This window comes from Mus musculus, chromosome 10, assembly GCF_000001635.26.
Source record: "Mus musculus strain C57BL/6J chromosome 10, GRCm38.p6 C57BL/6J".
NCBI lineage: Eukaryota > Metazoa > Chordata > Mammalia > Rodentia > Muridae > Mus > Mus musculus.
Genome location: NC_000076.6, coordinates 120526525 through 120549962, shown reverse-complemented (window position 1 = coordinate 120549962; position 23438 = coordinate 120526525). Strand labels below are relative to the sequence as shown.

The window sequence follows — 23438 nt, the reverse complement described above, 5'->3', positions numbered from 1 at the left end:
GCTATATAGCATCAGCCCCCTGTCTCCTGCCTCCAGCCCCCACCCCCTCCCCACTACTCTATGCTGAAAGCCTTCAACCATGTCATGTATATTAAAGATCAGGAGCACTGGGCCTTTTCAGCTTGATGTTGCCCTGTCTTCCCATCCCTCCTCACCCTATTTCTTTACTTTTGTGTCATCCCCATTGAGCCTCCTGCTGACAAAACACTGTTTCCTTATTCATTTTGTATTGAGTTTCCACCCTAGAGCTAGCCCAACAGCTGTGTCTGCAACTTACTGGCTTTGCGACTTACTAACTGTCCGATTCAGTTATTTAACTTCAGGAGGTTTTCCATGTCTTTATTTGTAGGTGGGTAATAGAATTATGGGGAAATATGGAGACTTAGATACAAAAACACATAGAAAGCTCTTAGAATCAAGTGTGGGGTCGAGCAAAACTTACAGTATTGTATCATGTTACTATTAAAATCAGTTGGTGGCCTGTGAGGTAGTTCAGTGGGTGAAGAAGCTGGCCACCAAGCTTGATGACCTGAGTCCCACCCCAGGATGTACATGGTGGAAAGAAAGGACCAAGCTCTGGAATCTGTCCTCTAACATCCCCACAAAGGCTGTGAGTGGTACGCCTAGCCTAATGTCCACCATGAGTAAATATAATAAGTATTTAATTTAAAAAGTAAGACTGTCAATAAGGTTTTTGGGTTTGTTTTGTTTTGGTTTGGTTTGTTGTTTTTTTTTTTTTTTTTTTTTTTTTTTTTTTTTTTTTCCGAGACAGGGTTTCTCTGTATAGCCCTGGCTGTCCTGGAACTCACTCTGTAGACCAGGCTGGCCTCAAACTCAGAAATCTGCCTGTCTCTGCCTCCCAAGTGCTGGAATTAAAGGCGTGCTCCACCACCACCCGGCAATAACTGTTTTTGGTTTGTTACTGAAATATGGTTTTTGCAGGAGCAGAAGTGGCTGTTTCAAACATGACCTAAAATGCTTTCAAGGCTGCTGTGATAGGAAGGCGATGAGAAATACAACCACAGACTGGGTCTGGTGACGCATGCCTTTAATCCCAGCACTTGGGAGGCAACAGCAGACAGATCTCCATGAGTTCGAGGCCAGCCTGGTCTACAGAGTGAGTTCCAGGATAGCCAGGGCTACACAGAGAAACTCTGTCTCAAAACAAAGACAAAAAAAAAAAAAAAAAAAAAAAAAAAAAAAAAAAAAAAAAAAACCCAAAACAGAAAGATGTCAACCACAACGAAGAATGCTACATCTAAAGTATTCTCACCACCTGTAAGGCATCAGTTGATTTCTGGTGGTGTCCCTGTGTGGCACACACAGACCAAATAGCATTTCACTGAAATACCAAATTGAGCACATTGATTTTGTGAAAGAAGTTCTTAAAAGAGGGAGGGGCATTAGCCACGACTCAACCGTACCATGGGATTTTTTAAAAATTATTTTTATTTTTATTTTGCTTAGTTTTGAGACAGGATCTTGCTATGTAGCCCAGGCTGGCCTCCTACCTTCTGACCCCCGAATGCTGAAATTACAGGTGTGTGCAGTGCTCCCTCTTGTCATTTTTTAAAAGCATTTGAGAACAACTAAATAAGTCAAGATTTATACCAGACTAAAGTCACCTCTAAGTAAGAAAGGTAACTCTCAAAATCTTTGCAAACATGAACTTCAAGGTGAAAAAAAAAAAAAAAAAAAAAAAAAAAAAAAAGCCTTCCACTCCAGAGCCATTGCCAAGACAGAAAAAGAAAAATGGTGTTTTAATTTCAGATTTGTTTATAGGAAACAAGTATTCCTGTCCGATAAATGTTCTCTAGCTTGAGTTTAAATGACTTTGCCCTTTGAAATGGCAGGACTCACTCGTTTTCAAGCACCTTGGTGTTGATAAGACCATCTTTGTCTCCCTCTGAAGCAGTTGCTTCTCAGTGGTTTAAGCAAGGAGCTGTCGCTCTCGAGAGCAGCCATTCAAATGAGAACGTCAGAAAGTGCGTTTACTTCTCAGGGTGTTGCCACATTACAGAAAGATTCACTTGGGTTTAAGCTGCAGCCTGTGTCCAGGCCAATATAGCCATCTAGCTATAAAGTATTTCACTTCTTTTTAAAATATATGCTATTCCATATAGAAATCACTGGTTGGGAGATATCAGAAATGAGCGTACTTCCTGGAAGTTCCATAATTCACTTAAAATCAAAAGCCAATTGAAATGTCTACTTAGATAGAAGAGATGAGGTCTTTGCACACCTTGGAGTCTGGAATAAAAGCAAAGTCTCTAAGTTCAAAGGTTAAACATTTCCCTTCCTCCCCCTGAGTGGCTATTCAAGTCATTACAAGGCTCTGAGAACTGATTATATTTCAAAACCCTATGAAAATAATAGGTAAGATTTATATAGAATCACAAATTGAATTTTGTGGATGAAAGGAATAAATGGTATACTAGTCAAAACCAGAATTAGACCATCCGTTCCAAAAGACTTGGAAGAAGGAGTACGTTGTACAAGCAGATATACCTTGTCCCCTGGAGACCAGTCTAGGGCGGTCTCCATCGCATATCTCAAAACTCTTGTGCCCAAACTATGTGAGCTATGTGAGAATTTCATCAGGTAGAGGAAGGAGAACACAAGCACAAGCTGTCAAGAGGCCCTGTGTGACCTTGGTACTGGCTGCTGCCTTGATACGCCCTCAAACAAAACAGAGCGAACACTTTTGTCCGAAGAGCACCTCCACACGGTTGAAACAAAAAGCCAGTCTAACAAGGTTCTGGTGAAACATACGATCCGAACAATTCCGTATTGTCAGGGGCACATAGTGCCCTCCAAAATTATAGAACACCATTTTCTAAACTCCCGGCCACTGGACTTAGATTTGTTGAGGTCTCAGCAAATTGTAAGTTCTCCTCTCATTGATGAGCCAGCCTCTGTGCTTAGCTGGCTCGGAAAGCCCAAGTGACATCCGGCCATGATGGAAGAACAGCCCTGAGATGAGCCAGAGTGACACCCTTTGATTGTCACGGGAGAGCAGAGCGCTGAGATGAGCCAGCCTGGCCTTTGCACCACACCCAACTTGCCCTCTCCCCTCCCTTGTTTCCTTCTTCAGGAGGCCTGGCTATCCTACCTTCTCTATAGTGTTTATATAGAAGTTATTCTCAGCAGGGCTATACCAGGAATTCTTTCAGAAGCCAGTGCAGGAGAACTCAGTATATGTGAGCGACGCGTCAGCCAACAGCCTCCATTGGAGCATCCTGCCTCCTCCTGAAAGCAAGGAGGTGCTCCAATGTTGATGTGAAACAAGAGGGTTTCTTGACATCTGAATGGCCTATCCTCTGGGGCAGTGTTCTGTCAGAAGCCCTGTGATTTAAGTTTGGAGGATTTTCTTTTATGTCCCCTCATGCTTTTTATAATGGCTTGGATTCTCTTAAATGCTGGCTTCCTAGAGACAAGGAACAGGAATGTCTCCTCTGCTCCCATGCAGGCGCGGCACTATCTTTATTGGCTAACCCAACCCTCACTTTCTTATCCAGATGACCTTCTTGCTGTCTTCCTGGGTAAAACCCAGGATATTCGTCCTTATGTAAAACAACATCAGGCCTTGTAGTCTGTAATAGGTTTCTGCAATTCTTTGCTAGGTTTTGTGTGTATGTGTGTGTGTGTGTGTGTGTGTGTGTGTGTGTGTGTGTGTGTGTGTGAGAGAGAGAGAGAGAGAGAGAGAGAGAGAGAGAGAGAGATCACACATACTGTGAAATCATGCTTTAGATCTTTAAGGTAAGAATTTTAATGAGAAACAACTGTCCAAGGAGCTCATTTTCTGAATTTGTGTCTCAACTTTACTGTGGAAAATGACAACTCACTGAAGCCAGCTTTGACTGGGCTTGGCCAAAGGAGGCCTGGGGTCTTTGGGTACCTGAAAAGAACTAGAAAAATCTGTGAAGACCCTTACAGAGACAGGACATGCTCTCTGTAGGGAACGCATGACCTTTCTGGCAGCCCAGCGCTTTCCCAGTTTTGTATAGCTCCTGTGCATCTGCCAAGGTGGCAGAGACACTTGACGCTTAGCTGGGAGGCATGCCAGCTACCAGAAGCCCCCAGAGACCACCCTGAGTTATATTTGTTGGGGGCTGGGGCGGGGGGGGGGATGCTTGCTGGTACCACCATCCGTTTTCCCAGACTGATGCAGCTCACACTGGAATGTCTGCTTGAGAACTCCATCAATTTCTGAGCACCAAAACTAAACCCTTATATTACCACGAAGGTAAGGACAGCCCTCTCTATCTGACTCCAGGAGTCACCTGGTCTTTTGGGTTCTTTTGTGCCCGAATCCATCTCACCAGAAATCCTTTGTTTGTTCTCAGCAGACAGAAACCCATAATTCCTGCCCTCTTTATCCACTCTATCTCTGTTCACAAATCCAGCTTCATCCCCCTCACTCCTGTCTACCTCATTGTCCCCCGGCCCTCAGAGAGTCACTTCATACCCATGAGCCAGACAGATTAATGTTCTGGGTTCCCAAGGTGTGCGATTGGTCTGACTCCACTGACCACTGGGATTTTAAGTCATGACCCTTTCTTGCAGGTAAACTCTTCTCCCTACCCCCCCTTTTTTTTTAAAAAAAAAAAACTAAATTTATGCTTATTGCCAGTCTTCCGTCTGACCCTGAAAAAAAAATGATTAAAGCAGTTTACAGTCCCAAATATTTCCGAGGTAGGTGGGAGACTAAATTGCTCTTAGCAGACACAAACCTACTCTTCAGTCCCTGAGCCTTAGGGAAGTCAACTTGAATTCTACTTGTTATAGAATTTTAATTCAATCTATCTCAACCTGGATTGTCTCCGCAGATGAAGCCCTGCACTGGGCTGCAGAGAGCAGGCGCAGGCACAGCACTGTGTCCCACCTCCTCGCCTGCAGAACTCAGCAGTTCCCTCTCCAGGAAATCCTGAAGAGCATGCACTTTGGCTGTATGTGTGTGTGTATGTGTGTGTCTGTGTGTCTGTGTTGGGGGTGTGGTGGGTTGATGATGGGTTTAAGGTTGCAGACAAGTCAAGACAGGAATGAGGGACAAAGAGCTAAGACTCGTCTAGAGTAGCCCACGGGCCTAGCATTTGGTTCAAGCCACTGTAACAGCCGCCACAGCCTTACTGAGCGCATCTCCCCGACTGTTTGTAAAGGATCCATAAGAGTAATAAGTTCCCTGTCACAGAGACGCTGTTAGGGAAACACTGGGGATGGGAGGATCTCTGTGAGTTTAAGCCCAGCCTGGTCTACATAGAGAATTCCAGAACAAATGGGGCTACACAGAGAGAGAAACTTTGTCTTAAAACCTATATGCAAACCACTATCCCCCTCACATACATGAAAGAAAGAAAAGAAGAAAACGAAAGAAAGGAAGAAAGGAAAGAAGCAGAGAGAGAGAGAGAGAGAGAGAGAGAGAGAGAGAGAGAGAGAGAGAGAACAATTTGTAAATGGCTATAGTTCCTACTAGTACCATGAGTTTCTAAGAAGCTGTCCTGTGAATATTTCCCTGTTAGTTCTTCTGGCATTTCTGAAGCTTTGAAGTTATAGCAGACTCAGGCTGCTCACCACGATCATTAGTGTTATTCAGAGATGATACAGCAGCAACAATGTATCTACCTGGGGAGAGTTCCAGTCAGACCTGAGGAGCCCGCATTCTGATTCCCTCTTCCCTCCACCTCCTTTCCTCTCTTCTCTTACTCTAGTGAACCAAAAGAAGCCAGGAATCTGAACGTTTCCAAATGCGATTTTTAAAATTGTTCCTCGAAGCTCTGGAGTGTACATTGCGCATGTACACTCCCAAGCACACATATTCTTATACTGCTGAACCATTGCTCAATGCTAGGCTGAGATTCAAAGCAGTGTTTTGTTTCTTTAGACCAGTGGTTCTCAACCTTCCTAACACAGTGACCCTTCAACCTCATATTGCGGTGACCCCTAACCATAAAATTACTTTCATTGCTACTTCACAACTGTAATGTTACTGCTGCTATGAATCCTAATTGTTTTTTTTTTTAATTTATTATATGTAAGTACACCTGAAGCTGTCTTCAGACACACCAGAAGAGGGCATCAGATCTCATTACAGATGGTTTTGAGCCACCATGTGGTTGCTGGGATTTGAACTCAGGACCTCTGAAAGAGCAGTCAGTGCTCTTAACCACTGAACCATCTCTCCAGTGCCGCCTCCCCCCCACCCCCATGTGTTTTCTGATGGTCTTAGGCTACCCCTGTGAGAGAGTTGTTGAGCCCCCCTGCCCTCCCCGAAAAGGTCACAACCCACAGGTTGAGAACCACTGCTTTATGGAGCAAGTGTCTATTTTGGTTCTTTTGCCTAATTGACTGGGCACTTTACGGCAAGAGTAAGTTTTGTAGAAATGCTTGTCCCAGTGGAAGAAGACTCAGCAAGGGACAAAAGAGACAGGGGATGAGGGAGGAACATCCCTTCTCCATTCACCTGGGCCGACTTGCATGCTTGCCGGGTGGGTGGCAGACCTGTTCTGTTCCGGCGAGTACAAAGCCTCAGCCTATGCTTGACTGCAAGAGTAAAGAAAACTTTACAGATGAGCGCTGACAGTGGTATCGCTCTGCTCCGTGGTGTGGTCCTAGCAGAGAGTGTGTCACATTTATGCCACACAGGCACTTGGCCTTAACTCAGGTACCCACTTTAACTGCCTTGCATATACTTAGTAAGTTAACCATGCCTCCTAAGAAATAGATTTTGAAATTATACACTTAAGGGTAATGTCATAAATAAGGAGTGGTGGTTTGAATACACTTGGCCCAGGGAGTGGCACTATTTGGAGGTGTGGCCTTGTTGGTGAGTGTGACCTTGTTGGAGGAAGTGTGTCGTGAGCTTTGAGAGCTTCCTCCTAGCTGCCTGAAGATGCCAGTCTTCTCCTGTTTACCTTTAGAACAAGATGCTGAATTCTCATCTCCTTCTACCTGGAAGCTACCATGCTCCTGCCTTGATGATAATGGATTGAACCTCTGAACCTGTAAGCCAGCCCCAATTAAATATGGGCCTAATAAATGAAAAAAATTCATTTATTTTTTACTAATAAAATTTATTTTTCTTTTTTCACTAATAAATGAAAAAGAAAGGTAATTTATCAGACAGACAGACAGACAGGTGTTCCCAGCCTTCTTTTTTGGCCATCCATCCATTGTATGGTAGATCTTACTTCCCAAGAGGGTTGCTGTAGGATCTCTCATGCCATATAACCTTTTTACGACTTGATGCTGACACTCCTCTGATGAAGAAGCAGGATTTCATGTTCCCACCTCAGAAGTGACAGGTCTTACATTCATGGCAGATGTGACACTGTGGCTTCAAAAGGCAGTTCCATTGAAGACTATCTAGTTTCTTCCTTATTCTCTGAGAACACTGCTCCTGAACCCCAGAGAGTCAAGAGGAGATCTCTGGGGCCACATGCAGAGAGCCCCGTGTAGGTTCCAACTGGCAGACCTGGTTGTGGTCCCTCCTATCAGCCCATAGCAATCACTGGTGGGTAACCTTTAAGAGGGTCCAGTCCCCAGAAGCCATCACCAGCATTTGAGTGAGCTATCCTTGCTGAGTTCTGCCCAAACTACCCATTTGCAAGAAAGAAGGAAAAGAGGTGATTGCATCAAATCACCAAGTTCTGTCTATTCTCTTATGTTCTGCCCTGTGACTTTAACCCTGATTCTCCTCTCTGAGACATTGCTGGTTATTCAAATATCGGCATAGAAACTACCTATCGAAAAATCACCTAAACCAGGAAAAAGCACAAGTTCCTTATAAAACAAGGACCAGGAAAGAAGAAGAAACAGCATTAAGGGCAATGGAGCCACTGTTAGAAGTGCAGCCTTGGCAGCTACAATGCACTGTCTACTTACGGCACTTGAGCTGGGACGGACTGAGAATTGCTTTCTTAATAGAAACAGCTGTCTCGAAAGGTCAGAAAAAGCGCCAGATGAAGGAAGGATTGAACAGACAGAAACTGGTGCTAGTGAAGTCTCCGATCCAGGGCGAGGTTTTCTTTGTACTGTAGATCACAAGAGGCTAAGTAGATTCAGTAATCCATTGCTATCACCAAAGCCCTCGTCTCATCTGCAATGCAAGATCACCCTCTTGTCCCTAGTTGGAAGGCTCTGATGTAACTTCCCTCAAAGAGCTGCTAGAAACTTCTTCCTCAAATTGAGCTAGAGAAAGCTCCCTGGAACTCTTCCCTTGTGATTCTGCTGAGAAGTGGCCTCTTCTACAGGAAATTTGCTCCTAAACTCAACATGAGGCAGGTAGGTGAACATGACCAAGAGTTTCCAGCCCTTCATTCTTCCGCCAACGTCTGTCCCGTCCTCAGTTGGAACTGATCACGGATTCTTCGGTTGAAAGTTGAGATGCTGGTCAACTTATATCTTAGAGACAAATGGATAAAAATTGGATTTTATTTTCAGAGCAAGATCCATAGCTTACTGGTAGAGAACACACCTAACATGTGCAAAGTCCTAAATTCAATCGTCATAACTCTCCAAATGCATTTTTCATGGCTACCGTGGTATTCCTGTAGACTAGATGCTCATGCTTGGAAGGGGAAATGGCCGTGAGAAAAGGAATTCAAGCTTATGTGGGGCTCACAGGCTCTCATTAAGTGGAGTAGTTAGAGGTGTGGCCTACATTGTGTAATTGCATTTTTCTCTTAAAAATTAGGTTATTTGTGCAGGGGGGTCACATAATTCTATTTGTTCGATTAAAGACAGACGTACCACCAGAGTAAGCCTGCCTCTTGAAGTTGAATGAGGAGCGCTCGCCGATGTCTTCACTGGGAAAGTGTTTGGAAGGTGGTCATTAGAATTCCTGAGGCAGTTCCCACATATCATCCTTTCTTCAAAACTCTCCCACAGAACGTGGCTGCTAGGTGAAGCCTCTTCTCATTCCTCTCTCTCCTCACGACAGATCTGAACACGTGTCCTTAAGTGCAAATCCCAGGTCTGATCAAACTGCCCGGACGGAGGTGATGATACACACACCATCAAGCTGAGCGCTCACGTCTGTGGCTCCAGCCAAAACTTCCATTTGGCAACTTGTTCCTATTGTTGAGTTACAGTTCGCAACAACTGGAGTATGCTGTAAAGTTGCAAGTATTTCAGCATTCCGAAAGCAGAGCAGGAGATGTCAGCAGATTCATCACCAAGAGCAACATGTTAGCAGCTTGTCTTTCCTCCCTGGAGATTACTGAGTCTTCCTTTCTTTCTCCTCTTCTCTGCTTTCAAAGACAGTATCTTGCTGTGAGGCCTCAAACTAGCGATCTGCCAACCTCCATCCTCCCAAGCTGTCCATTACAGACATGCACTCGCATATCCAGCTGGAAATCTTCCTTCATATGTGCTTTTTGTGTGTGTGTGTGCCCATGTCTACCACACTGTGCCTCTGCACCATGCCATGCTAAGGATTGTTGATTTGGGAGCCTGCAAGATGCCTCGGTGTGATAAAGACATCTGTTGCAAAGCCTGACATCTTTAGTTTGATTCCTGGGATCCATGGTGGAAGGAGATAACAGTTTCCCACAAAGTGTCCTCTGAACTCTATACCCGGGAGGTGGCGAGTACAAGCACACAAAATAAAGAAATGTATATAAAAATGGTTAAGAGGCCAGCCTGGTATACAGAATGAGTTCCAGGACAGCCAGGGCTATACAGAGAAACCCTGTCTCGAAAACCAAAAACAAACAAACAAACAAACAAACAAAAAACAACGGTTAAGAGTTGTTTATTCTACAATTACTTGTAAAATATCTACTATGTCCTTTCTACTGTCTTTTTTTTTTTTTTTTTTTTTTTTTACTATTTAAGTGTGTTGCTGATGTCATCACAGAGTTCCACATTCATGAATTTGATTCTTCCTAGACCATGTGTTGTTGCAGCAAATGGGACACCTTGCTGACAGCTCTGTGAGCCACCACTAGTGGTAGTGTTTTAGTTTTTAAAATGTAATTTATTGAAGATAGGATCTCAAATAACCCATGCTGGCCTTTGGCTCACTATGTAGCTGAGGATGAATGTAACTGATTCTCCTGTCCCTGTATCCCTGGTGGCTTACAGTCACGTGCCACCATCCCCGCCTCCATGACAGTATTTTAAACCAGTCGAAGCATCACTGTGTTTCTGATTGTTCTTTTTTTAAAAAATGCTGTTCCTTCTGCCTGGAACTGCTTCATGCCCCCTTCTTCCATATAATTCCCATGATTGATACTTAAGACTCAGTATTGTCTGCTCCAAGCTCCCTTCCCTGAGTAGCACCTGCTGTTCTAGTGTCTGTTCTGTGGCTGTGATAGAACACTCTGACCAAAAGTACCTTGAAGAGGAATGGGCTCATTAGCCACAGGCAATCTCTGAGGAAAGCTAGGGCGAGAACTTGAAGCAGACACTATAGACAAATGCTTCCACCTGTCTAGCCAGCTTCCACATCCAGCTCAGGAAAACCTACCCGGGGACTCGGCCCTCTCATATCAGCTAAACTGTCAAGACAATCCTCCCCACGGGTGTTTCCACAGCCAATCTGGTTTGGGCAACGGCTCAGTTGAGACTGATGACTCTGGACTGTGTCGTGTTGACAGCTGAAGCTAACAGGGAGACTCACTCAGTGTGCCCTGATGTGACACATTACTGTCATCGAGAGTGTCCTAGTATGATCCTTACCTTACCATCTCATCTTCAAATGTATCAAAGGAAAACCATTGCTGTGTTTATCTTCATATGCTCAAGTCTTCTCTAGGTGTCAGAACTAAGAAAGCACTAGTTTACACATCTGGGTGCTCAGAAATGCTTCCTAAATAAAACAGTGTTGTCAAAAACCACCTTCCCTCCCTTGGGAACATCCTTGCCTCCATTCTTCCAGTAGGTCCTCCCTTCTGCTCCATGTTTTCATCATGAATGGTTCTAGACTCTGACCATCCTTTCTCATACCCTACTGTCAGCTTCCTATGCAAGCACTCTATTCTTGTCTTCTGGTAAGTCAAGTCTCTTTTCTGAATGGCCCTCCGTTGGGTTGGGTGAGTGAGCTATTACTGACTGATGCATAGTTCACAGAACTGAGGAAACCATTTGAAGGCTCGGGATGGAGGCACTGGGCGGGCATTGCATAAAGGAGTTTTTACCCTGAATTCTTTCCAGAAGCTAATTGGGGCCATGAAGCCCACAGAGCACAGGTGTTCCATGTTCTCTACAGCTCGGATTCCTACATAAACATGCGTCTACTTTCTCCAGCGAGGCCAGCTCCTGGGTGGTCCCAGGCTGCCTTCAAAGTGGGGAGGGGGGAATACGTTGGCCTTCTCTCTCATTACCAATCATTTGAAGACTGGGTTGGAACAAAACTGGACTTTATTCTGGACTCTATGGTGACAGAGCCCATGAATTCTCACTTGAGGGGAAGCCTACATGGCCAAATCAAGTCCCAACCCTAATTAAGCAGTCCAAACTCAGAGAACGCAAACCCAGAAGAACGAAGCCGGTAACTGCTGGGAGGCTCAACAGCTTTTGCTAAGCATTGATCTTCACTGTTACTTAGCAAGATGGAAGCAATTGACATTTTTTTTTCCCCTCAGAAATACAGGGACACCAAAGAAATAGTCATTTCTTTAAAAATCCCAGCTTTTGTGGCCTAGGCTGTAGATTTTTCCAATGAGTAAACAGTTGTCAAAATTCTGTAACAGAGCATCCATTATTCCTCCAGTCAAGTCTAGAATGTCAGGGCTTCTTGTGTGCCAGCTCCACGCTAAGTACTCTGTAGACCATAAACCTTCTACCAGTCTGGAAAAATAAATAAATATTAGCTACACTTTACTGGGAAAGCAGAGTAGGCTCAAGAAAATGTAGAAACCATGCCCATTGTCAGAGAATCGATAAGGTGCTAAAACCATTCAAATCCATGTCGTCTGCGCCTTATACCTAGCCATGTGTCCCTCTGTTTCCAAAATCAGCTTTACCAAGAGGGCCTTGGAGTTGAGCACCGCTTCACTTCCTGATCCTGTGTCTCTGCATCTTCTTGTCTGACTGTGACTAGGTGCCACCGACTTACAATACAGCATCCTTACCTCATCAGGCACAGGGTGTCTGCTTATCCTTAAAACTATCCAGAATACATGTATGTCATTGCCAGGGTGGCTATTTGTGTCTTCCTTTTGCCTGGTGTTGGGACTGGCAAAAGGAGAGGAAATTAGAGAGTGGGAAATGATTTTTACTTAGTTCTTACAAAAGTATGACGTACCTGAGCCCTTTGGGTGGAGAAGACAGAAGCAGGTGTTGATCTTAGCTTTCCTCTCCTGATTCTGCTGAAGTTATTCACTCCATTGCCGATTATGCCAACCAAGGGTGGCTGAATCCAAGTCGCCACTTGAGTTTGGGAGTGGGGTTTTTCATCGCATACAGCCACATTCAGTCTTCCCTGCTGTGGTTGTTTGCAGTATGAGAAGCTGCTATGAGGATCTTGCAGCCCATAAAACCCGAAACTCTTTCTGAACTTTTGCAAAAATTGTCTGTTGACCTCCCCCACCCCCGCCCCCACTGCTCTAAGGCAACTGTCAATGACGAAATCCACTGAGGAAACTCTGTGTCTAGACATGAATATGGAGGGGTTTAGACTTTGATGTCCAGGCTCTTAGAACCCTGCATTGTAAAGACTTAAAACCTGAACATCGACATCTATCTTCCTTCTCAAAAGCGAAGCTTGGAGGGAAAAGACGGGGCAACAGATGCGCACAGGTTGCAGGAAGTATATTAAAAACAGGCATTTCTGCTCTGCCAATTCCAACCACACTCAGTCTCAAGTGGACTTCCACTTGCAACACACCCATCCAATCTTGACTAGTCTCTGAAGACACTGAAAAGGGGGCCCATGGAAACAAGCCGTGCCCATTGATACTGAGAACAACAAGGGCCAGAAAGAAACCCAGTCACATAATTGGCCTGCTTCGCTTGTCCGTGTTTGTAAAATAGTATCCGTGCCTTCTGTGGAAAAACTGCCCTCTAGTCATGGAAGCTTGTAATTTTGTGAACATTTTATTAATTTATTTATTGACCGGTAACCTTCAACACACCGCTACAGAAGTGGAGAGATGGTGCCCTCCCTGGAGGACAGTGCCTTTAGGACTCTGTCCCCAGGCCTCAGGATCTCCTTCAATGTTTTGATTAGTTTTTAAAAGTATTCCCATGTAATTAAGATCTCAGATTTCGCATGTCTGAGAAATTGTGTATAATGTCAGAGGCTGAGACTTACAGCCAGTTATTCCTCTTGGCATCCCTCAGAACGTGGACTGCATTTTACATAGAAAAGACATCTTTTGAAATTGCAGGTTTATAAGCCTCCTGTATTCTCTGTAGGTCTTCATTTGGCTGGCTCACTAGTCACCTGGTCTTTTAACTTGAGCCAGACTTTCCCTGAATACATGAAGGAATTCAAAAGTAGATATTTAAAGACATCTGATCCCAGATGTACTGTTTAGGATGATCATACATACATATACATATACATATACATATATATATATATATATATATATATATATATACATTTTGAAATATTCATTTGGTGTATTTTTCAAGCATCCATACTAGGAATGCACTGAATATAAATTATCCTCCTGTTGAGTTTAAAATCACAACAAACATCTGTGAGTCGTAGAATAGAAATACATATGGAAATTTTAAAATGATTTGCATATAGAGAAAAATACCTATGACTTCAAAATGAAAAGAGATCCTACCTGCTAAGGAAAAAAAAATTCTAGGGGGAGGCTTTGTTTCATTCATGCACACTGGAAATAGATTGTGGGCACAACTCTGCAGGAAGAAGGAGCTGCCATTGTGACCATGTTCTGAGGGAATGAAAATGGTCCCCATAGCCTCATAGAGAGTGGCAGTATTATGAACTGTGGCCTTGTTGGGAGTAGGTGTAACCTTGTTGGAGTGGGTGTGGCCTTGTTGGAGTGGGTGTGGCCTTGTTGGAGTAGGTGTGGTCTTGATGGAGGAAGTGTGTCACTGGGGGCCAGCTTTGAGGTTTCAGATGCTCAAGTCAGGCCCAGTGTGTCTCTCTCTTCCTGTGCCAATCTAGATGTAGAACTCTTGGCTCCTTCTCTAGCACCACGTCTACCTGGATGCTATTGTGTTTTCTGCCTTGATGATAATGGACTGAACCTCAGTAAAGCCAGACTCAGTTAAATATTTGCCTTTGTAAGAGTTACCAAGGTCACGGTGTCTTTTCACAGCAATAAAACGCTAGCTAAGACAGGATGTTTCCTTGTCATTCTCGTCCGCTAATGTATGAATATTTTGTCTTGTTTGTAAGAATAAAATGAGTATTCAGCATACCTTTTAAAATAGACCCTCGCCGGGCGTGGTGGCGCACACCTTTAATCCCAGCACTTGGGAGGCAGAGGCAGGCAGATTTCTGAGTTCGAGGCCAGCCTGGTCTACAAAGTGAGCTCCAGGACAGCCAGGGCTATATAGAGAAACCCTGTCTCAAAAAACCAAAATAAAATAAAATAAAATAAAATAAAATAAAATAGACCCTCTCTTTTTTCACCTAGATGTGTATAATAACATATTTAAAGTTAGGTACTTAATATTTATTGATAGCTGATTTCACTGTCAGTCAGTTTCTCAGACTGTATGATGAGCATCTCTTGGAGACAAGAAAATTTTGGGGAGACAATTTATAGGTTTTAGAATTATTTAACAGAAAACATATAATACTTTGTATTGTTATACTATATAATTCATTACTCTAAAGTTTATTTAACATCATAGCAATTTGTCTATAGATGAATGGGCCCAATGGCCCATTTGCTCATTTAATGAGGCCCGTTTTGTCCAACAAGTGAATAACATAACAGAAATTTATGTATGGGCAAAGTTAGCTGCTAAGCAACTTACTCTAGAGAAAGAAAAGTTCTTTAGGCTTTAAAAATGAATGGAAGAATATGGTCTGGAAAGATTGTTCTGTGGTTGAGAAATTGCCTGCCCTTCCAGAGGACCCAAGTTCAATTTCTAGCACCCACATAATATTCTATAATGCTAAACCCTGGGGATCTAATCCCCTCTTCTGGATTCCTGAGGCACACTATATGCATATGGTATATAGACAGACATATGTGCAAAATGTTCTCACACATAAAATAAAAATAAAAGGTAATTCAAAAATTGGGAAAAATGCAAAAGTGGGTAAGATACATAATACTGTAAAAAATAGAAGAAAGCTAAAATTAAATTAAATTAATTAAAATTAAATGGTACAGATCTACTTGAATATAGTGGATACATGTGTGTGTGTGTGTGTGTGTGTGTGTGTGTGTGTCTGTATGTGTTTGTGTTCATGTACATGTATAAGTGTGTTTGGATGTGTAGACATGTAGATGGAGGCCTCAGAGTTCAATGCTGGATGTCCCTCCATCATTTCTACCCTACTTTTTGAGACACAATCCCTCACTGGGCCTGGAGCTCACTAGTTTGGCTAGGCCAGCATCCCTGGGGACCCTTCTGTCTCTGCTTCCTTAGCACTGGAATTACAGGTACTTTCTACCTGACGATTCAAACTCAGGGTCCAGTGTTTGTGTGGTAAGTGCTCTTTCCATCTCCTGGATACTTTTTTATGCAGGTGTAGTCTCTCCTAAGACGGGAAGAAAGTAATAGATATATATGCACCAAAGATGGACGGTCCACTTCCCTAGCGGCCAACCATCCCCAAATACGGTAACAAAGAGTAAGACAATTAATTGTCATGCCTTATTTGCCAATGCTCCTCGGACAACATACCTTAGAAACTGGAGCAGGAGTCAGAGACGGCATTCAGATCGCTTTGGAATCTGACAGTATGTGACAATAAGCCAGCATCTCCTCTCTGATAGTCTCAGTGGTAGCAGCTGGAAATTATAAGGAGAAGGCAGTAGAAAGGACTCTCTGAATAATGAAAGCCATGAAATGCCTCTGCCAAATCACTGATCTACGTTGTTTTTGTTTGTTCAATTTTGTTTTGGGTTTCCTCTTCATTTGGACATGGGCATCAACCAAAGAAAACACTTTACAGGAAATTCTCAAAGATGTTTGACTAAGTTTCCTTGGCAACCAGAGCAGATTTCAGGGTTTTGAACAGATTGTGATATGCTTTAAACTCAGAAAGGATGTTTTTTTTTTTTTTTTAAATTTTTATATTGCAAGTACCAGTGCAGAATGCCCATGTCTCACTAACCAGTCCATCTGTAAATACCAGGGACACAGAAAGAAATTCCTTAGTTTTAGTCCCTGTCTTTTGTTTCCTGATTTTGCAAGACTGAATCCCATGCCTTTCTTGCTTCAGGCCTCTGGGATCAGAAGGCTTTTGCACTTCCATGATTTGGGTAGCAATAGGAACACATGGCAGGGAGGAGTCGAGCGAACTTCTCTACATTTCTCTTCCCTCCTGTTTGGAAGGGAGGGACTGTTTCAGATGGAGGAAGCCACCTAGTATCTTCCAACAGTCACTGAGCTCAGCTCTTTCGAGACCTCCACTGGAGATCAAACCGAGTATGTTTCTTAAAGCCTTCCTGAAGCAGAGGCACAGTCTGCATTCACAAAGCATCTTTTACTAAGATCTCCTTTCTCAAGGTTCTGACCATCTGCTTGCCATCTTATCATTTTTCAAAAATATATTATTCTGTCAAGTGTATGCTCTGTCAACACAGGTAAGAGAAGATGTGAAATATCTGAACATGCAAATCTGTGAGCCCAGATGAGATGCATTCTGGGGTCTGGAGGGAATTGTCAAATGCAGTCTCTAGCGTAGGTAATTCTCTCAAACAGAGCCCTTTCTCAATACAGTTTCATCAAAGCCTTCTCCTTAGAGTAACTTTGTAGGTTTTTTTTTTTTCTCTTTTAAATAGCAATCAACATTCCCATAGCTCTACTGCTACAGCCTTTTACCTTGGATAGTGTCTTTGTTATTGTTTCCATTGCTTGGTATAAAGACCATGGTCAAAGGCGACTCAGGAGGTAAGGCTTAGGATGGGAATTCAGGCTAGGAACCCAAATTAGAAACTTAAAGGCAGGAAACCAAAAGAGGCCATGGAGGGGTGCTGCTTACTGGCTTCCTCCTCATGGCTTGCTCAGTTTGTTTTCTTATATATCATAGGACCACCGACCGACTGGTCCAAGGGAAATACCACTCGAAAGGAATGGGCCCTCAAATGCCAGTCATTAATCAGGAAAGTACTTCATAGGCTTGCTCACCACTCAGTCAGGCGATTTCTCAATTGACGTTTCTTTTACCCAAATGACTCTAGCTTGTGGCAAGGTGACAAAACAAAAGAAAACAAAAACCACCACCACCTAACCAGGACAGTTTATCCTTTACAAATAGGTACATATAATCTTACCTACAAACAAAACCAAAAGGCTGAAGAGCACTAGAAAAAGCAAAGAAACCAAACAAGAAAGCTTGTGAGGCCATATGCATTTTTCTAAAAAAAAAAAAAAAAAAAAAACCAAAAACAACAAACAAAACAAAACAAAAAAACCTATAGAAGATGTTTGTAATGAAAGGGAGACATGTCAGGGCTGTGAGCTGGAATGGAGCTAACTTCGACTCTAGATGCCACCCGCCTATAAACACTCCATGGTTAAACCTGAGGAAAAGCCAGGAAGCTGCTTCCTATTTTTGGATGGTGAGCTGTTATGGACCCCCATCCTCAAAGGAGTCCATAGCAGTGTCATCTTGAAATCAAAGTAGCTGTGATTTATCTCCACAAGACCTTCTGAGACTCAGCCTGCACTCCCATGTAGACGGAGCTAAGGAGGGTCATGTGGGATTATAAGCAGCTGGCTGGCAGGAGGAGGCAGGGTACAGAAGAGAAGGGTTTAGTAGTTGGCATCCCACCTCCTGCCAGCTGCATCTAATCCTGTAATCCCCAGCTAATTGTGGTCTTGGGGTGCTAAATGCTAGAAGATGCGATGGTCTCTGTTTTCGATGGTCTCTGTTTTCGATGTGACTGTCTTTGACTCACCCCTGTTCTTGTAAACACTCAGCCATGCTCCTATAAGTAGCACCAATGAATCTGTAGATTCACCACCAAGCTCGATTTGCGGGCAATCCTTTCTTTGGTCTATTGGTGTATTATCTGAGTCAAATAGGCATGTCTGTGCCTTGCTACAGGGAAAATCACGAGACCGGGGTAAATTTCCAGTGGCTCCAATTCCTTAGCAAAGTAAAGACATCCACGGTCTCTCACTTGAGCTCTGGACCAAATAAGGAAGAAGACAACTGTCTCGGGTACATGGGCTGCCATCCAGGCCACCTGTTTCCTTATCAGCAATTTGGTTCTCAGGATCAGACAAACTTGACAGAACTTTCACAGTCAGCATTGAGGCACTGTAGCTCCTCATCCAAGAAATGATGCGCCTTTCTGAAGACCATGGCATAAAGGAGGTAAAGCAGTTCAATGCCTGTCTTCTCATAGAAAAACAATTTCCAAAACAAAGTAGTAACAAGAAACAAAGTAACAAGAGACAAAGTAACAAGAAACAAAGTAACAAGAAAGGGCTGGTCAAAACCTCTGGTGTTTTGTTTTCTGGGTTTTGGGTTTTTTTTCTAAGCACACCCAAATCTCTCTATCCTAGTCAACATCTCTGCTGGGCTCATTGCTTACCCTGCAAACTCCATCTAGGGTAGAACTGCCTGTCCCTCACCTGTAGCACTACTCCCTGACTCTGCCAAGCATCTTCCACAGGCCCAGAAAACTATCCTAGGATGCTCTTTGCTGGCACAACAGATGCTAGAACCCTAATGTCATTGTTCCATGGACAAAGGTCTCATCTCTCTCAGCTGTTCCACTCTCAGTTGTTCTGCATTGTGAGTGTTCTGAAGACACGTGCCAGAGAAACACACTCAACTTGGAACCCTGGGAAAGATGTGTATACTCCTCCAACCAGCTCTGACTTCTACAACTGTGGGGAAGAAGACAATCTCCTGTGCTGTCTTGAGACATTATGCTTCAGGCTTCAGGGAAAGGTGGTTTGTCAGGAGAAGTACAGAGTGTGCCACCCAATGCTTTCTTCCATTTCTTGCGGTGGGAACTTCATACACTCAGTTTAATTTGGGTGTCAGTTTTTGTTCACAGAAGGATGGAGTATTTCTCAGGTTACAAATACCTTGCAGAATTTCTTTACCAAGTATCCCTGGGTCAACACATAGGGGATGTGGTGGTTTGAATATGCTTGGCCCAGGGAGCGGCACTCTTAGGAGGTATAGACTTGTTGGTAGGTGTGGCCTTATTGAAGGAAATGTGTCACTTTGGGGGTGGGCTTTGAGACCCTCCTTCTAACTGTCTGGAAGTCAGTCTTCTCCTGTTTGCCTTTGGGACAAGATGTAGAACTCTCAGCTCCTCCAACGCCATGCTTGCCTGGATGCTGCCATGTTCCCACCTTGACAATGATGAACTGAGCCTCAGAACCAGTAAGCCATCCCCAATTAAATGCTGTGCTTTATAAGAATAGTCTTGGTTGTGGTGTCTGTTCACAGCAGTGGAAACCCTAACTAAGTCAGGGGATAAACAAGAAATACTTCTTTTCGTTTTCTACATCTGATCTAATCTAATGAAAGACTCTCTTAGGGAGTTTTAAAGGTCTTTGTTTTTGTTTTCTCTTGTTTATTTTTGGTATTTTACTTCATTTTATTTTTCACTGCTGAGGATCAACCTGTGAACCTTGTAGGAACTCCTTGTGGGAGATCATTTAGTTATCTAGAGAATCACATATCTAGGTTAAAAAAAAAAGGTTAAAAACACTGTTTCTCCATATTTGCTTCTAGAATCTCCAGTTGAAGCAGAGTATAACTTAAAGTCATAATCTCTCAGTAGCCATGATTGCTGGAGAATATGAAGGAAACCCTCGGTTGCTGAGGCAGTCTTTGTGCTCCAACTGCTGAGCTGGGGTGACCTGGAGCTGCCACTGGTGGTCATCTACCAAAGCTGCCTACTCTGAAGGAAGTGGCACAAGCCGCAACGCCTGCCTGGCAAGCTGTGTGAATGAGTACCTATAAATGGACCACTGGAAAGTACCTCCTTGACTTGGGGTTGGAATCCCCAGCACCCAGCCTGGCACCTGGGACAGTGCTTATTAAATGGCCAAACACATACTGCCCAGGGCACAATGGGCTCTGCATGAACTATCCTGGAGGTCAGTGTTTCTTTGGTCACTTCCACAGATCAATTTTACTTACAAGAATTGTGCACTGGGGCTAGAGAGGCGGTGCTTACTGACCAGACCTGAAGACTTGAGTTTAGATCTCCAGCATTTATTACCATGCTGGCCTGTGACCTCTGAACTGGGCTGTGACCTCTGAGCTGGGGATGGGGCCAAGACAGGGTGACCCTGGATCCCAGGGGCTCTCTGGGCCAGCTAGTCTAGCAGAAATACATGTGCACACAAACTCTTTCTCTCTCTCTCTCTCTCTCTCTCTCTCTCTCTCTCTCTCTCACACACACACACACACACACACCTCCCACCTAGCATATGGCAAACTCTGTTCAATAGCCCAATGTGATAGATTTTTTTTTTTCACTGCCAGTCCCTAGCATATCAGATCACTTGTGTGGGCAATGAATGGCCTCATTGCAAAGGTATCTCAAACGAATTTGTGTCCTTCAAATAGCATTTCCCCATTGCTCCATGCACCATTTGAGGGAGAGCTCCCCGTCGCTCAAAGCAGCAGCTTTGTCCATCTCCTTGGAAGTTAGCTCTCAGAATATTTTGAAAATATAGTTTATCCACCCCCTAATTTATATGTTGTCATGATTAGGCTTCAAGGTACTGTATTTTGTGGTTTATGGACAGGCACACCTGAATTAGCTTTGGGGATAAAAGGGAGGCAAAGAGACTTGACTGAGAGCAGACCAGCTGATATAGTTTTACTCATAAAGTCCACAATTTCCAAATGGGATCAAGATGGCTGGGTTTGCAGTACACCTGAAGTGCATACACATCTGACTCTAGAGTACGTACACAGGCCTTGACTTTTCACAAGAACTTCTCCTTAAGTGATCCCATGCATCATGCGTGCACTTCTGCTCTCCTACCTAGAAGGGCCACAACCCAGAACCTTTCTTCTGATAGAAAGTTATACCCCCACCTCCGCCCCAGCATTCTCTATAGGTTTTACCTTGATGATCCAAGTGTGAAAAACAACAGTTTAAACAGCTACAGGCTCTGCTTACTACTGGGGGAGGCTCTGTACCCCAGACCTTACACCCTGCAAAAGCCTCTTCCTCCCGTCCCGGTGAAAATTCTGTCTCTGGGTCTCCAGTGAAACAAAGCCCTGTCCAGCTCCAGTGTGGGATAGAATACCTGGGAAGTACGCAGATGTGGTGCCCACCTTGGGCTTACAGTCCAAGGCATGGAGTCCAGATGAGACTTGCTTCAGTTACCAATGATACAGTCACTCCATCCACGTCATCCTCCGCCAACATCTGCCTTCCTAGAGTCTATTCAGTGATGTTGGATTTTTCCCAGAGGAGCCACCTCTGTTCTGCAAGAAGATTCACACAGTAGAAAACAAGGTCATGCTGTAGGAAACAGGCTACTGGGCTCTCTGAGTGCCTTTCCTCCAGGCCAGGCAGACTCTGCTCCGGCAGATCCTGGCTGTAGCCATGAATTCCTACAAACAGCTGGGCCAGTTAGGTGTTGCCACACAAGCTACAGAGAAGACAGGAGTCGTTTCTCAGAATTCTAGGTGGGTGCTCTGTATCTAGCAAGGTGCTCCATAAGATCTCAGACCTGGGCTGAGCCCATCTTTTGGCTCCTTGGGACGTAGGTTCTACGTCAAGGTCACTGTGCTGATGACCAACTTCTAAGCAGCATGATGGGGGAAGATTTTCAAGTGTGCAGTGTCTCATGGGAAATCTGCTATGGTCTACTGAAGCTTTACTGCGCCAGCCCTTCTGTAGAGGAGAGAGGGGAACTGCAGGGTTCCAGAGAGACTCCTGCTTCGCCCAACACAGAACTGCTGCTGCTCCAGAAGGGATGGCCTTGGGTAGCAACACCCTCTGTGTCCTTTTGTGCCTCCTGGAGTGTCCCAGTCAGAATGAAAGAATTGTTAGCTTTGCCTTGCCCTGCCTTGCCTATTTCCTCTTCCTCCTCCTCTTCCTCTTCCTCCACCTCCTCCTCCTTTTTTTTTTTTTTTTTTGAGACAGGGTTTCTTTGTATAGCCCTGGCTGTCCTGGAACTCACTTTGTAGACCAGGCTGGCCTCGAACTCAGAAATCCTTCTGCCTCTGCCTCCCGAGTGCTGGGATTAAAGGCGTGCACCACCACTGCCCAGCGCTCCTCCTCTTCTTTTAGAAATCACTGTAAAACAGGAATTTTACTTTACCTTATGCATGTACAAGAAAGCACTTTTATATTTCTAAATTAAGTTAAAACTGTGAGCCTTCTACCAGGTCTTAAAGAAAACACCTTTGTCTGTCTTTGGTGGACTATGATAGAAGGAAATTCTGGCCCAAGTATTCTATCATGATTATGAGTTTCTTGTTTTATTTGCTCTCTTATCTAGCTATGTTTTATAATGCTGTCTCAGACCCCTTGGGCTATTTTCACCATCAATTATTTTGCTGACAGTAGCACAAATTGACTTTGACTGGCTGGTAACAGAGCTCTGACAGAAAGGTTAACTAGTAAAGGGTTTATTCCCTCATGTATAGGAAGTCCTGTACAAGTTCAGCCCAGAGCCGATACAGAGGCTCTGTGACATCATCAGGGACTCAGTGCCTCTTTGTCTTTCTACCCTGTCACGCTGACTCATGTCTGTCATCGGTAACCCAATATGGCTGCTGGTGTTCCAGCCATTGCCTTTAGATCCAGGCAGGAAGAAGAGGTCAGGGCGAAAGTAAGTAGGATGCCGTTCCCAAATCCATCCTCGCCTTTTAAATAGCTAGCCTAAAAAATATTGGCAAAGAATTTCCTTTGTAGCTCATTGTCTAAACTTTTCCACAAGAGAGGCTAGAAGCTACAGTCTCGGCTAGATACACTGTTGTGCCAAAATGTCCTAATATTGTTATTGAAGAAGAGGGGAAATGAATAGAGTGGTCGGTCACTTAGTATCTGCCTGCCGCCTGTCACTAAGCCTGTGCCATTTTGTAGAGTTAGGTTTTTACAGCTTAGCAAGAGAGTGTCTAATTTGATTAGGACTGAGTTATCTCAGCCTATAAGAGTGTTCTTGGCTTGGTGTCATCCTCCAGAGCTTTAGCTGAGATGCCAGCTACTCAGCTACTGAGCTCTCTCTGACTCTCTCTGGGCTGTTGGTGTGAGGAGGTCGTCAGACTCGGCTCCAGCCACTTTCTGCTATTGATGTAGCTTTAGAGATTCTGTTTTTTCACTTTAGAACATTGAGCAAGATCTTCGAAACTTTTTTGTTTTGTTAATTCAACTGCCAGACAGATG

The 23438-nt window shown here is 43.9% G+C and overlaps 1 long non-coding RNA gene across 1 annotated transcript; it reads right to left on the bottom strand.

Annotated features, from left to right (window-relative positions):
- Positions 1 to 11917: 11917 nt before the first annotated feature.
- On the bottom strand, positions 11918 to 21519 carry Gm34952. Its single transcript, XR_380876.2, has 3 exons — positions 21349 to 21519; positions 15790 to 15896; positions 11918 to 12427 (listed from the first exon to the last, which is right to left on the bottom strand). It is a non-coding gene; the product is annotated as a predicted gene, 34952 (long non-coding RNA).
- Between the last annotated feature and the right edge of the window lie 1919 nt (positions 21520 to 23438).